At 39.6% G+C, this 12887-nt stretch overlaps 1 long non-coding RNA gene across 1 annotated transcript; it reads right to left on the bottom strand.

Moving 5' to 3' along the window:
- Nucleotides 1–2213: 2213 nt before the first annotated feature.
- LOC121277853 lies at nt 2214–10632 on the bottom strand. The gene is made up of 3 exons (XR_005942987.1): nt 10587–10632; nt 3951–3995; nt 2214–2227 (listed from the first exon to the last, which is right to left on the bottom strand). It is a non-coding gene; the product is annotated as an uncharacterized LOC121277853 (long non-coding RNA).
- Between the last annotated feature and the right edge of the window lie 2255 nt (nt 10633–12887).

The following is a 12887-nucleotide window of genomic DNA, read 5'->3' as shown; positions in this document are numbered from 1 at the left end:
TTACACTACCATGATCCCAGTCTATATTTGAGTAATTAAAGTCCCCCATTATAAGTGCTCTGTAATGTTTGCACCTCACTGTAATTTCCCTGCAGATTTATTCCCCTGCATCCTTCATACTAGTTGGTGGCCTATAGACTACACCGAGCAATGTAATTGCAATCTCTTTGTTCCTTAGCTCTAGCCAAATTGACTCTGTCCTTGAACCCCCTGGGATAACCTCTTTCTCTCGCTTTAACAAATACAGCCATCTCTCCTCCTTTTCTTCCTGCCCTTTCTTTCCTGACCACCTTGTACCCAGGAATATTTAACACACTAACCCTGCCCTTACTTGAGCCAGGTCTCTGTTATCACCACAACATCATAATTCTGCATGGCAATCTGTGCCATAATTCCCCAATCTTATTTACTATACTCTGTGCATTCGATTACATGCAGTATAACCTTAATTTAGACTTGATTACTTTCTCCCTTCTCCGACTCTGCCTACTAACTTACTATTCTGTATTCTAGTGCTATCTGTCTCTCTCAGTATTTTATGCATCTTGGTATTACTCTCAAATATTCTCTCCTGGTTCCCATACCCCAACAGCACTAGCAAAATGCCCTGCAAGGAACTCAGTCCCAGCTCTGTTCAGGTGCAACCTGTCCAGCCTTCTACCCCAGAGTCAGTCCGAGTGTCCTGGGAATCTAAAGCCCTCCCTCCTGCACCATCTTTCCAGCCACACATTCATCTGCCTTATCCTCCTATTTCTGTGCTCACTTGCACATGGCACTGGGAGTAATCTGGAGATTACTACTTTAGATGTCTTGCCTGCTAATTTTCTACCTAGCTCCCTAAATTCTGTCTGCAGGACCACATCCCCCTTCCTACCTAAGTCATTGACACTAACATGGACCATGACCTCTGGCTGTTCACCCTTCCCCCAGAAAAATGTCCTGCAGCTGCTTGGTGACACGCTTGACCCTGGCACCAGGGAGGCAACATACCATCCTGGAGTCACATCTACGGCCACAGAAAGGCCTGTCTGTTCCCCTAACAAATCTCCCATCACTATTGCTCTTCCACTCTTCTTCCTCTGCTTCTGTATAGCTGAGCCACTCATAGTGCCACAATCTTGGCTCTGACTACACTCCTCTGAGGAACCAATACTCTCATCAGTATCCAAAACGGAAAACCAATTAGCGAGTGGGACCCCAGGGGACTCCTGCATCACCTGCCTGGTTCTCTTGGGCTGCTTGATGATCACCCATTCCCTTTCTGCCTCCATGCTCCTAACCTATGGTGTGACTACCTCTCTGAACATTCTATCCATGAAGCTCTCAGCCTCACGGATGCACCACAGTGACTCCAGCCACCACTCGAGCTCTGAAACCGGGAGCTCAAGATTCTGCAACTGGCAGCACTTCCTGCACATGTGGTCATCTAGGTCACCAGTGGTGTCCACAACTTCCTACATATTACAGGACATGCATTCCACATGACCGAGCTGCCCTGCCATGTCTTAACTTTACCTCCCTTATGTTAAATTTATTTGACTTTGGTTTACCTATATTACTTTAGGTTACTGGCCCTGACTTATCCTTATTCCGAGCATTCCTTGCTCAAATCCATGTAGCTACTTCTTTAAAAATAAACAATTTTTCTATTTAACAGCTATTTCAAGATATTCCCTAACAGCAGTTTCTTACCAAACAATGAACTGACAGTTTTCCTGTGATGTCACTGTTCGCTTTTTTTTCAAACTCAGCTCCAAAGGTGAGGTTTACACCCAGCTCCGTTTCTGCTCAGATGCTCCTGTTTCCGACTTCGAATAATTCCTATGTATACCACACCTTTTTCCCCGGTGCACCGAATTCCCACTTGAGCCCAATTCGCTACTCACGCAGTCTCCGTCTCACTCCGGCGTAGTCGCCTGTGTCCTTGCGTGCCCCTTACTCAACTAGATAATTTAACCTACAGAACTTCTAGGACAATATATTGCATCCATGGCATTACAATAAAAAGAGTTTAAGCCATAAACATGAAAATAATCTGCATTAAAATAATAAAAGTATCAGTACTAACTTATCAGTAAACTGAAAAATATTATAAAAACATGTTTCAACAATTAACATTTAGAAAGTGTTTATATTAATCCTGCTTTTAACGTGCTCTTACAGACTACCATTTCAAATACCTTTGTGATCAGATACCTACTTGATAATTTGGTTGTTTGCGGTTTCACTGAAAAAAAGGAGAAAAGTAAGTGAGTTACACATGCACTTGGATATAACATACTTTTCTAGAATGAAAATAAAAATTCTGGAAACAAACAGCAGGCCAGTCAGCATCTGTTGAGAAAAAAAATGAAGATAACGTTTTTAATGTTGATGTATCCCTTTCGTAGGGGTGATTTTAGCTTCATGCTAATAATGTGCAGGCGGTGGATGAAATGTGTTTTGAGGCCTAAGCCATGTTGAGGCTGGTAGTGCTACAACTCACTAACTGTGAGAGGGCTGGAATCTATGCTGATCTAGGCAACAGTCAAAGCCAGGTGGTCGGGGCTGGGACAGATGCTTCAGCCCAGGAGGAGCATCAAACAAAAAGATTAACCATCTCCTGGGATGTTTTCTGAGAAGTTTCCAGCAGTCTCTTTAGGGAAAGGTCCTTTATATATATCATAGAGCCTCCATTTATGTGATATGTGGCATCACATGTGAAAGAGGCTGGTATCCTAGCCTTCAATCTCAGGACCCTTACCCAAGAGGACTGTGGCCAGAGTTCCATTGTAACCAAGGCAATATGTAACCTGAGGGAACATTGCATAGAATTGAATAACTGAATAAAATGGAGATAAAAATATGGAAAATACACTGCAACATGGCTGTTTTGCAGCAAAAGTTATTTAAACAATGAGTAATATATGTCCAGGTTAAATAAACGGACACAGATTGAAGGCAATAATAAACCAGAAGCACAGAACCACATACCACATGCCACAATCCAGCATACAAGAAAACCATTCTTTCGATCACTTTTTTTCAACCCTTTGCTCAAGCATTCTAAACCTAATCTCTGTTTTTCAGAATTTTACAGTAATTAATTTTAATAGATGGGAAATCCTTCAGGATATGTTGCTTGGTCCACCCAATATTCTTGATGTGTAGCACCTGAGGTGCTACTTTAATATTGAGCAAAATGGGATGAGTTATTGAGACCAGAAACTGTCACTAACAATAAGCAGTTATTTTTCCTGGAGTCATAATTGCTCTACTCTTGTGAATGTTCTACATGTAATGCCAACAAAAGTGGCCTTGAGCTCATCAGCATTCAGTTTTTTTTCATTTGGCTCATTTCATGAATCAGTGCAAGCTGCCTTTTCCCCACCTATCCCCTGATAATTAGATCTGCCTTTCCAGATCTGCCAGACCTAAATTATTTTAATTCTGTGAGAAACTTCTTGTAAGTTTGGCAGGATTAGTTAAAACAAGTTATGGACTGCCAAAACAATTATTTTTAGAACATCTTTGCTTTCCCTTGGCATCATTTGCTCTTGGGCTCCAGGTTTATTGTGATTCTGCGGGGATATACATTTTTATTCTTTTTGACGTGATCATTACTTATGCCTATGTGACACTGTGGAATGATTGCAAGGGATATGTGCATAAAGTTATATTAGCTCCTGAACATAATTCTTATTTTGATTTTTTTAAATTATACTATGCCATGAGCTTTATTACCCGCTACTTATAGTCCTGCCATGGATAAACACTGGATTCTCCAGTCTAATCTCAATTTTCTTTTCATTGCTTAGAGGAGGAGTAAACTGGAGTGCAGATGCCAGATGAGGTAATTCATCCATCCCTAGAGACTCACTGGTAAATTTGCACTTTTAGCATTGGAACAACGAAGTAATGCAAAGTGAGAAACACACATCAATAGCTCATTGGTTTAGTTTTCATCTTACCTTTCTCTGTAAGTTTTGGTTTCACTTGCTTCAAGGTTTCTGCTTCTAAACATTTAATGAATGGTTGAATTAGATTCAGTATTAATAATGTTATGATTATTCATGGGTATTGGTTAGTTATTAGTCATATAAAGGAAACATTAAACGCAGTGTACAAATGCAATAGTTAATGTTGCACAAAATATGAGGTGGTAGTTGCCCCAAAAAAGGCTGCCAGTTGCACTGCCTATTTTACAGGAAGTCTTGTTCTGCATAGAAGTGAAATCCAGGTAAGAATCACATGACTACATATAAAAAGTGTCATGTGAAGTCACTTAGACGCACAGCCTGATTAATACAGTTCCCACTTACAAACTATGAATTGTACAAATTGCCTCATTGCATGGACAAAGGTGTACAGAAGTAATAGAAAGCAGGTCTTGATGAATATTGTAAAGTTAGTCCCCTTTGTCCTCAATCTAATCAACATCTATGCAGCACGGTTTTCTTTGGGGCAGAACATTCTGCACACAGAAGCTCTTAAAAGGCAGTTGCTTGCCATTGAATAAAAAGAGAGGTTTGTTGTGGAAATGTTTGTGCATTTGTGTAGTGACCTACTACAGCAAATGTGGCCAATGCTGTATGAATCCAAATAATATCAACAATTAGGAAAGTGGGGAAAATTCCTGTTACGGATGATGCCCTGGAGGAGCAGCTGCGAGAAAAAAAAAGTGACCTTTTGGGAGCGAATGGTGACCACAAAGTAGAGATCAACTCTGCTTGGATGGAAACAGTGGAGTAAATGGCATTTTCAAGGTCCATAGTACATGGAAGATGCTTTGTCATAAGGAAAAAATGAGAAAAAAGGTGTAATGACCTTCACATGCTTTATTTTACTCAGGAACGCAATTCACATCAAATCTGTGAGCTGCAATGATTTCAAAGGGGGAGTATACATAGCTTGGTCAAACCTTTCTACAGTGTTGTTTACTGTAGAAAACCAGAGGTGAATGTATTTCTGCAGGGCAATTCTTTTCAGAGAGAACCATTTCCGAAATTGCCCATGAGGCAGGAGGTGCGGAAGAAAAACTAAACAAATGTGTCCATAGCCTGAATGGTGCTCCCAGGCTATGATATTTTTCAGTGAGATTTGTTTTGCTGAGAACAGGTTGTGTTCAATTAAAAGCTGATCTTGCAATGTTTTATTAAAAATGCAAGGAAAAGCTTTCAGGCATCTTGGTGATAAAATTTGATGATTTCTTATGGAGTGGTACTGTGAAGCATTAGAAAAGCGTTATTAATAAAAGTAGAGTAGAATTTAAAATTAGGAGTCAGGCTTGTGCACCTTTTGAGTATATTGGTTTAGATATTAAGCAAAGTAGGCCTGGAATTTTTTTTTTAATTCATTCCTGGGTTGGGGGCATAACTGGTTAGGCCAGCATTTATTGCACATCCCAAATTGCCTTTGAGAACTGAGTGGCTCGCTAGGCCATTTAAGAATTTACCACATTGCTGTGGGTCTGGAGTCACATGTAGGCCAGACCAGGTAAAAGTGGCTGATTTACAGCCCTAAAGGACAATAGTGAACCAGATGGGTTTCATGGTCATCACTGGATCATCGGATATTTTATTGAATTCAAATTGCACCATCTGCAGTGGCAGTATTTGAACCTGGGTCTCCAGAGCATTACCCTGAGTCCCTGAATTACTAGTCCAGTGACAATACTGCTACACCATCATCTCACCCCTATCCTATTTAGAGAGTGTTAGCCCCATCCCAGCTATTTGTACACGATCATCACAGAAAGATAAGGTTATATCTAAAGAATAGACAGAAAAATTGTGAAGCTTGATTGGGCAGTTGAACTGGTTGTGCATGCAGACTAAACCAGATGCTGGTTTTCATATGTTGGAGTTAAATACTATGATGAAACATCATAAAGAATGGAATGTTTTAAAAACAAATAAAATAAGGATAATTCAACTGGATAAAGGCATGCTTAGGTTCCCATCTTTGGGAAACCCAAAGAACTAAGGTTCCATCCTTAGGAAACCCAAAGGACAGGACGGCCAGGGTGGGACCCATCTCAGGCGGGAATGGAAAATTTGGAGAGCCAGCCATAAATCCATTGGCTTTTGGCAGCACCGGATAATCCTGGCTGTGGGCAGGGCCGGAAAATCCCGGCCGAAGTTAGTGATTTTTAGCAATATTCCACATACTAAATGTCCTGTTGGGTATTCTAGTAAAGCTGGTTTCATATTTCTGATGGGTGACAATGGCGAATATTCTTTATCTTGGGAGCGAAGAAAAAAAAGGGTTGTTAAAAACACTCTGGTTGTCAAAACACTGAATCTTGTGGTGGCAGTGGATATGGGATTCTATTTGTCAAATAATTTGAGTGCAATTCTCTACAGTGAATTTACTGACGGTAGTATACCTATTGAATGTTATGTAGATAATTATTCATGGTGGGATAATGTACATCTACACAAAGCGTGAGTGAGAAAATGTCACTGATTGACCTTGTTGGCTTGAAACAAACACTGGAGAGAAAGAAAATCTCTAACTTTAAATGGGTGGAGCAAGTCATCTACTGTCAGATTGTTCACCAAAAGAAATGTGCATAAATAAATTGTTAGGGGTGCCAGAAGAGGGTTGTCTTATAATGTATTGCTTTGTACAGAAGAGGGAGGTCTTTGATTTAATTTGTTTTAAAATTTTGGTTGTACATATAAATTCTACATTTTATTTAATGAGAGGGAAGGGAATCTGTTAATTGTATGTAGGTGCTGGGCACTAACTGGGGACTCACTTGTGCCCCAAAACTATGGATAGATTGAAACTGTGGTTGTTGGCTGAGGTGGTCCATGTTTGTAATGTATCTCTGTAAATAAAAGCCTATAAAAGTGTGTAAAGATTGATTCAAGTTCTATCCCTCACCATCTGGCTCTCTGGACTATAACACAGGGCAACATGTCTTCATAAAAAAAGAATTGTCGTGGTCTTTATGGTTTTGAGTCAAGTTGAAGTGTGTTTTTTTGAAATTCATTCAAAGGAAGTAAGTGCCACGCGCAAGGCCAGCCTTTATTGTCCAATTGTGAGGGAGAATAGACTGCAGGTTGCACGATACTGTTTCTAACATCCCAAATTAAGAACCGCATTACAAACATGCATAATAATTCAATATTTGGGGGTACAACACTGGAACACTGTGCCTTCTACTAAATATATATATATAATACTTGAATCAGAGAAGCAAATTTGTTTCAAATCCAACAGGAATTCAGTGAGAAAAATGATCAGAAAATAACAAGTGCAGTAAAATGAAAGATCATGACCAGTTTGCTTTGTATAAGCCAGCAGCTCTAATAATTCAACTCTACATCAAACAGCAAGAATAAAATCTGCACAACAGTCACTCACTTGTTAATTTTGGCTGTACTGCTGTTTAAGGGAAAAAAATCAAATGAAAATCTGAGGTAAAAACGTCGACCGATTTTTGAAAAAGGGCCTGAATTTTTCCCATGTCTGGCGGGCTTGGTGGGAGCGGGCGGGGGCGGTCACAGAGCCAAGCACTGCCCGCAATCGTCTCCTAGCCGCCATTTTACGTGGGCAGGCCAATTAAGGTCCATCCAGCATAAGACACAAGCGGCAGCACTCTCAGCGCTATCTACGCGGGTGGGGGGAGAGGAGGGAGATCAGGGCCAGCGGTCTTTCAGGCATGCACGCGAAAGAGCGCTCCAGTCTCCCTGAGGCATGGAGCTGCCGGAGATTGACTGAGTCACCTGAGATGGGACATGTTTTTATATTTCAGAAATTTTTAAAATTTAATTCTTAAAAGCTTTAGGAAACCTCACCCCGCTCGTGGATGAGGTTTCCTAAAAAACATAAAGGCCACTTAGCCTTTTCACCTGCCCACCAACCGTAAGGTTGGACAGGCAGCATAAAGTTGACCTTAATTACTTCCTCAATGGCCTTAATAGGCAGGCGAATCTAATGCACGCCTGCTGAACAAAACACTGCGAGACAGTGCGATGATGTCGGGACGTATGCCCAACGTCATCACGCATCACTTTACGTGCTGGCATGTTGGGCCCGCCCCCGCACACTGACTGAATAATCCTGGCCAAGGTTTCCTAGCAATGATGGGCTAAGTTGCCTTTGAATGATGATCAGGTGTTGCATCACACAATTTTTCCTCCTTTAACTGGTAAATGTTTACTTCTGGCATGCTCTTTAAAAGTAGCTTCAATGTGGGTAATTCTGACTTTGGATGAAGGTGTAAAACTCATGACATGGATTCAGCCACCCTTAAACATTTCTCTAAATACTCAGTCTCTTGAGTTCAAGGAAAATACAAAGGGGATATGTAAAAGGTACAGCTGTCCCAATATTGCTCAATTTACACCATTTATCGAAGTGTAAGATTTTTGGGTTTTAAGGTATAAAACCCTTCTAATTAAAATCTCTAAGTTCCAAATTCTTAGTTTCTAACACTAGGATCCTCGGTGTGCCTGACCTAACAAGGTACAAATAACCAGTATTTATGAATCAAATAGAATTTATGAAGTAAGATTTTACATATGCTTAGCAAAAAAACAGCGAAGACAAAATGGATGCTCCTTATCTCTCATGTTCGTAGGATTCCTTGAGCATTGCCAGCACAGGCAATGTCTTTCTCTTTGTCTGTCACTGAATTGATGTTGAACTGTTTCTTAGAAGAATGATATCACAGAAGCCATGGTAACAATGTGCCAACAAAGATTCAAATTTTCCAACTTTTATCCCCATTTTTCATTATTCTGACAGCCCTTATTTGAAAATAGTTCAAATTTACCTCTTCCGTTGGCTTAGGGTGAAGCTCATCTGGTGTCACCCCACCTCTGTAACTAGAGTCATGCAGACTGAAGACAAATGTCCATTCCTTGTTTCTTGGACCTCCAAAGTTTACATTCTATTGTGAACAAATGCTACATCCTTTGGATACAGATTACCAATGTATAAAGAATATCACATTCTCTTGTCAATAGTACACCTATTGTAAACATTTACATCAACATATTCTAACCCACAAATACTAAAACCATGAAGAACAAATTTTAGAAACGCTTCCTACTATAGGGGAGAATTTTTTCCACGTCGGGGCTAATTTAAGGTCTGCCCAGCATGATGCGCACCTGGAAGTGCTGTGCGCTCCCTATGTGGGCAGGGAAGGGGTGGAGGTGCCCGAGTCGGGAGTGCCCTCTTCCATATACGTGTGCAAAAGTACGCAGAAATTTCCCTGAGGCACAGAGGTGCCTCAGGGAGATTAGTTTTAAGTTTAAACAGTTTAATAAAGTGTTGAAAAAAATTTTATGACATGTCCTCTCATGTATAACTGTCACATGAGCTGGGACTGGGACATGTGCATTAGTTTTAATAAAAATGTTTCTGAAAATTTTAAATCATTCATGAAATCTCATCCCGCCCATGGATGAGATTCTATGAAAAATGCAAAAGCCGCCTGGGCTCTTCGCCTGCCAGCCAACCTTATGGTTGGACAGGCAGCTCAGCTAATTGCCTTAATTGCTTTTTAACAGGCCTTTAATAGGCCTTTGACAGTTCGGCGGGCATGCAGCCAAGTCGGCTGCGCACCCACTGAACTGAAAATCTAAATGACGCGCGGTGACATCGGGATGCACGCCTGACATCACCCTGCGTCATTTTACGCCTCAGCAAGGGGGGCCCACTCCCGTTCGCCGAGCCGAAGGTTCTGTCCATAAAGTCAAAACGAAAGGAAAAGTTTCCCTCTAATACAAATGTCCTGCCCTACAGATATGATTAATCAATTAAATTAATGCATAGGTTTTGTTTAAAGATAGTGTCATCCTAAGTTCAAGCTACTTTTTAGCCATTTCTTCAAAGTTGGTGAAATGACACTTAATTGCCCACAATTCAATTAAGACAATGTACTACTGCTGAACCCAAACTCTAAAGCAACATAGTCATAAATCCATCAAGTGTAGCTTTTCACAAACAACAGTTGCCATCCTGTAATGTGTCCCCAGCTGCCTTGACATTGTCTCATTAACAGAAATTCAAACTGAACTATTCAAAAATTGGTTAGAATAAAATCCATAGGTGTTATTGCAGACCAACAATGAATCATAAATTTAGTAGCATTATCAAAATCTTACAAAGGGCAGAATTTCCAACTGTAAAGGTCTGTAAATATACAGTTGCTGCTGCGCCTTATTTTTACTGTCGCTTTTTGTAGCATACCAAATGTAAATAACATGTGTGGATTCTGCAAATTAATCACCAATGCTCATATGGGTACTCAAAATGGTCAAGAAAGTAAACTTGCCAGATTTTAATCTACACATTGTTTGGTTAAATATTTTAACTGTACTTTTCCATGACCTTGAATATCAGAAGATTCTCAAGTAATTTTCACAAGATGCAAGGTCCAGTGCAGATTGGTTTAAACACTGTTTAATTGGTCTAATCTCCATTTTCTTTCCATTGCCAAGAGGAGTAAACTGGAGTGTGGATTGCTAGATATGACAACACATCCATCCCCAGAGATAGTTTTATACATTTATCAACAAAGGAGAGTGGCGAGGTTAGAAACACAAGTATGTTTCATTGTTTCATTGGTTTAATTTTTGTATTACCTTTCTCTGTAGGTTTCGATTTCACCTGCTTCACAGTTTCTGCCTCTAAACATTTAATGAACAATGGAATTAGATTCAATATGAATCAGAATTTAATTGCACAGCACATTAATATACAAGAAACCAGAAAATACATAACACAGATGCTACAACTCAGCTCAAGGCACTGGCTAATGATGTGCAGATAGAAAAGAGGGCAAGAAGCAATGAATTTTGCAAAGCTGGTTGCTCTTCAATTTAATCAACTACGTATGCATCAAAAATGGGTTCTGGAGCCCGGGCAGCAGCGCTGCTGTTTCTAGACAAAAAATCTGGTGCGGCCACGGAAACTTGCCATAAGAACGAAGAGGAGTTTTTATTTTGGCCACAGATGCATTTGCACAGATGAATAATGACCAACCATAGGAAAAGTGGCCAAAATTACATCCAAAAACGTCAAGAAACAGGAATGTGGGAAAATTCCTTTTACTAAGGATGTCCTGGAGGAACTGACACAGGAAGTGCCACAATTTCCTGTGAGGAAATGTTTCTCGCAAAAAAATGTCAAATCTCTTTGGATGGAATTCAATGTGGTTTGCCTAATCTATAGTCTAGGCAAGTGGTTTTGTAGTGCAAAGTGGAATGAACACATAATTATACTGAATTTTGCATATTTCATTTTATTCTGGGGCTCAGTATACATGATCCAAATTAAAGCTGGAAATGCAACATCAGCACAGAGCCAGCATTCAAAGCTTGGGTAACCCTTTCTGTAGGGAAACCGAAGTGCAAACGTCTTGTGAATAACAGAAATTACTTTCGCTGTTCATACAAATGTTTAAAGTATGAATTGTTGCTGCGGAAACCACAGTCTAAGAATCAAGCTTAGACCAAGGTGTGCTAATTTTTACAGGTGAGATGAGAACCAAAAATGGAGCTCGCCCGAAGAATATGTAAGTTGGATCAGAACCTTATTAATGTAATTATCATATAGTTACAATGCTGGTTGAAGCCACAGTGAAATTTTATTTTGACTGTCATTTGTGTCCATAATGAAATGCATTGAAAATTTTGTGAGCCTAAAAGCTGGATTTCATCTCAGCATGGAGCCTGCAAATCGGCATTAATGTTTACAAGGCACTGTGCCGCATTTTTTAAAATAAAAAATAACTGTTGAGTCTGTAGTGATGTTGAGTTAAGCTAAATGGTAAGGAGGAATATCCTGAAGCTTGGTCATTACTGCTTGTATCAGCCTAACTGAAAACGCATGTTACACTAAATTGTTTACTTTGCAACCATTCACTGAGGAAAGTGATCAGAATATTAAAACAGCCCTAAACAAACAATTCATGCACTCATTTATCTTATACATGTAAATATCTCTCATCGTTTACATCTAGAACTTTTGTAAGGAATGAAAGTTCTAATCCAAAAAAAAATATTGCAAATAACAAGAATAAAATTTTCACTCATGTTTTATTTTGGGCTTTACTGCTGTTTTAGGAAAGAATGATGAAAATCTGAGATAACATTGCAGTTTTTTAAACAAGATTAGGTTATTAACTACTGGGGGATTCATTTTTTTGAATGGTGGCCACATGGAACATCAATGTTTCTCTCCTTTGATTGAAAAAGTTAATCCTGACACATTGTTTAAAAGCTACTTGATGCTATCACACTGTCCATTTTGCACATTTCTTTTGAAAATACATTTTCTACTTCACATCCAATGGTAGAAATTTGTGCTTCACGGTCAACGTAGTTCTGCTACAGGTCACCAACAGCAGATACATCCACTCTACTGGTTCACAATGTTTGCATATATTCCTAGAATCCCAACCATAGATATTAACACATGTGACACCACTTGGAAAATTTCCAAAGCTAGGTTTCTAAAATTGTTAACAAGGCTTATTGTTGTTGACTGTAGGCACAGAATAATGAACAAAAGGATAAAAGCTCTGTCTCTATACGATACTTGCTTTCCAAATTTGATGATTCTCACTGCCACCCCCCCCATCTTTTGTATTTACTTGCAAACGTTAAGATTCTGTCTAACCCATTTCTGAAATTTTAGTGTCCATGTACACAACAATAAATTTGAAGTAGGTGAGTGCTGTGCACAACACGTTTTATCATGTGGAACACAATCTTTATAGCCCACGATTCAAGCCTGCAAATAGTCAGACCTGGCCCTGCCTCTCACAACATTATAAGAAAAAAAAGACCTATTAGTTATGAAAGAAGAAAGAAAGAAAGAATGGTGGATTCTCAGCTGCTATTTGTTTTACCAAATGCTTTCAACAATACTCAGTAATATAA

Source organism: Carcharodon carcharias, chromosome 5 (genome assembly GCF_017639515.1).
Source record: "Carcharodon carcharias isolate sCarCar2 chromosome 5, sCarCar2.pri, whole genome shotgun sequence".
Lineage (NCBI taxonomy): Eukaryota > Metazoa > Chordata > Chondrichthyes > Lamniformes > Lamnidae > Carcharodon > Carcharodon carcharias.
Note: the sequence above shows the minus strand (reverse complement) of the source record. Positions and strands in the feature narration are given on the sequence as shown.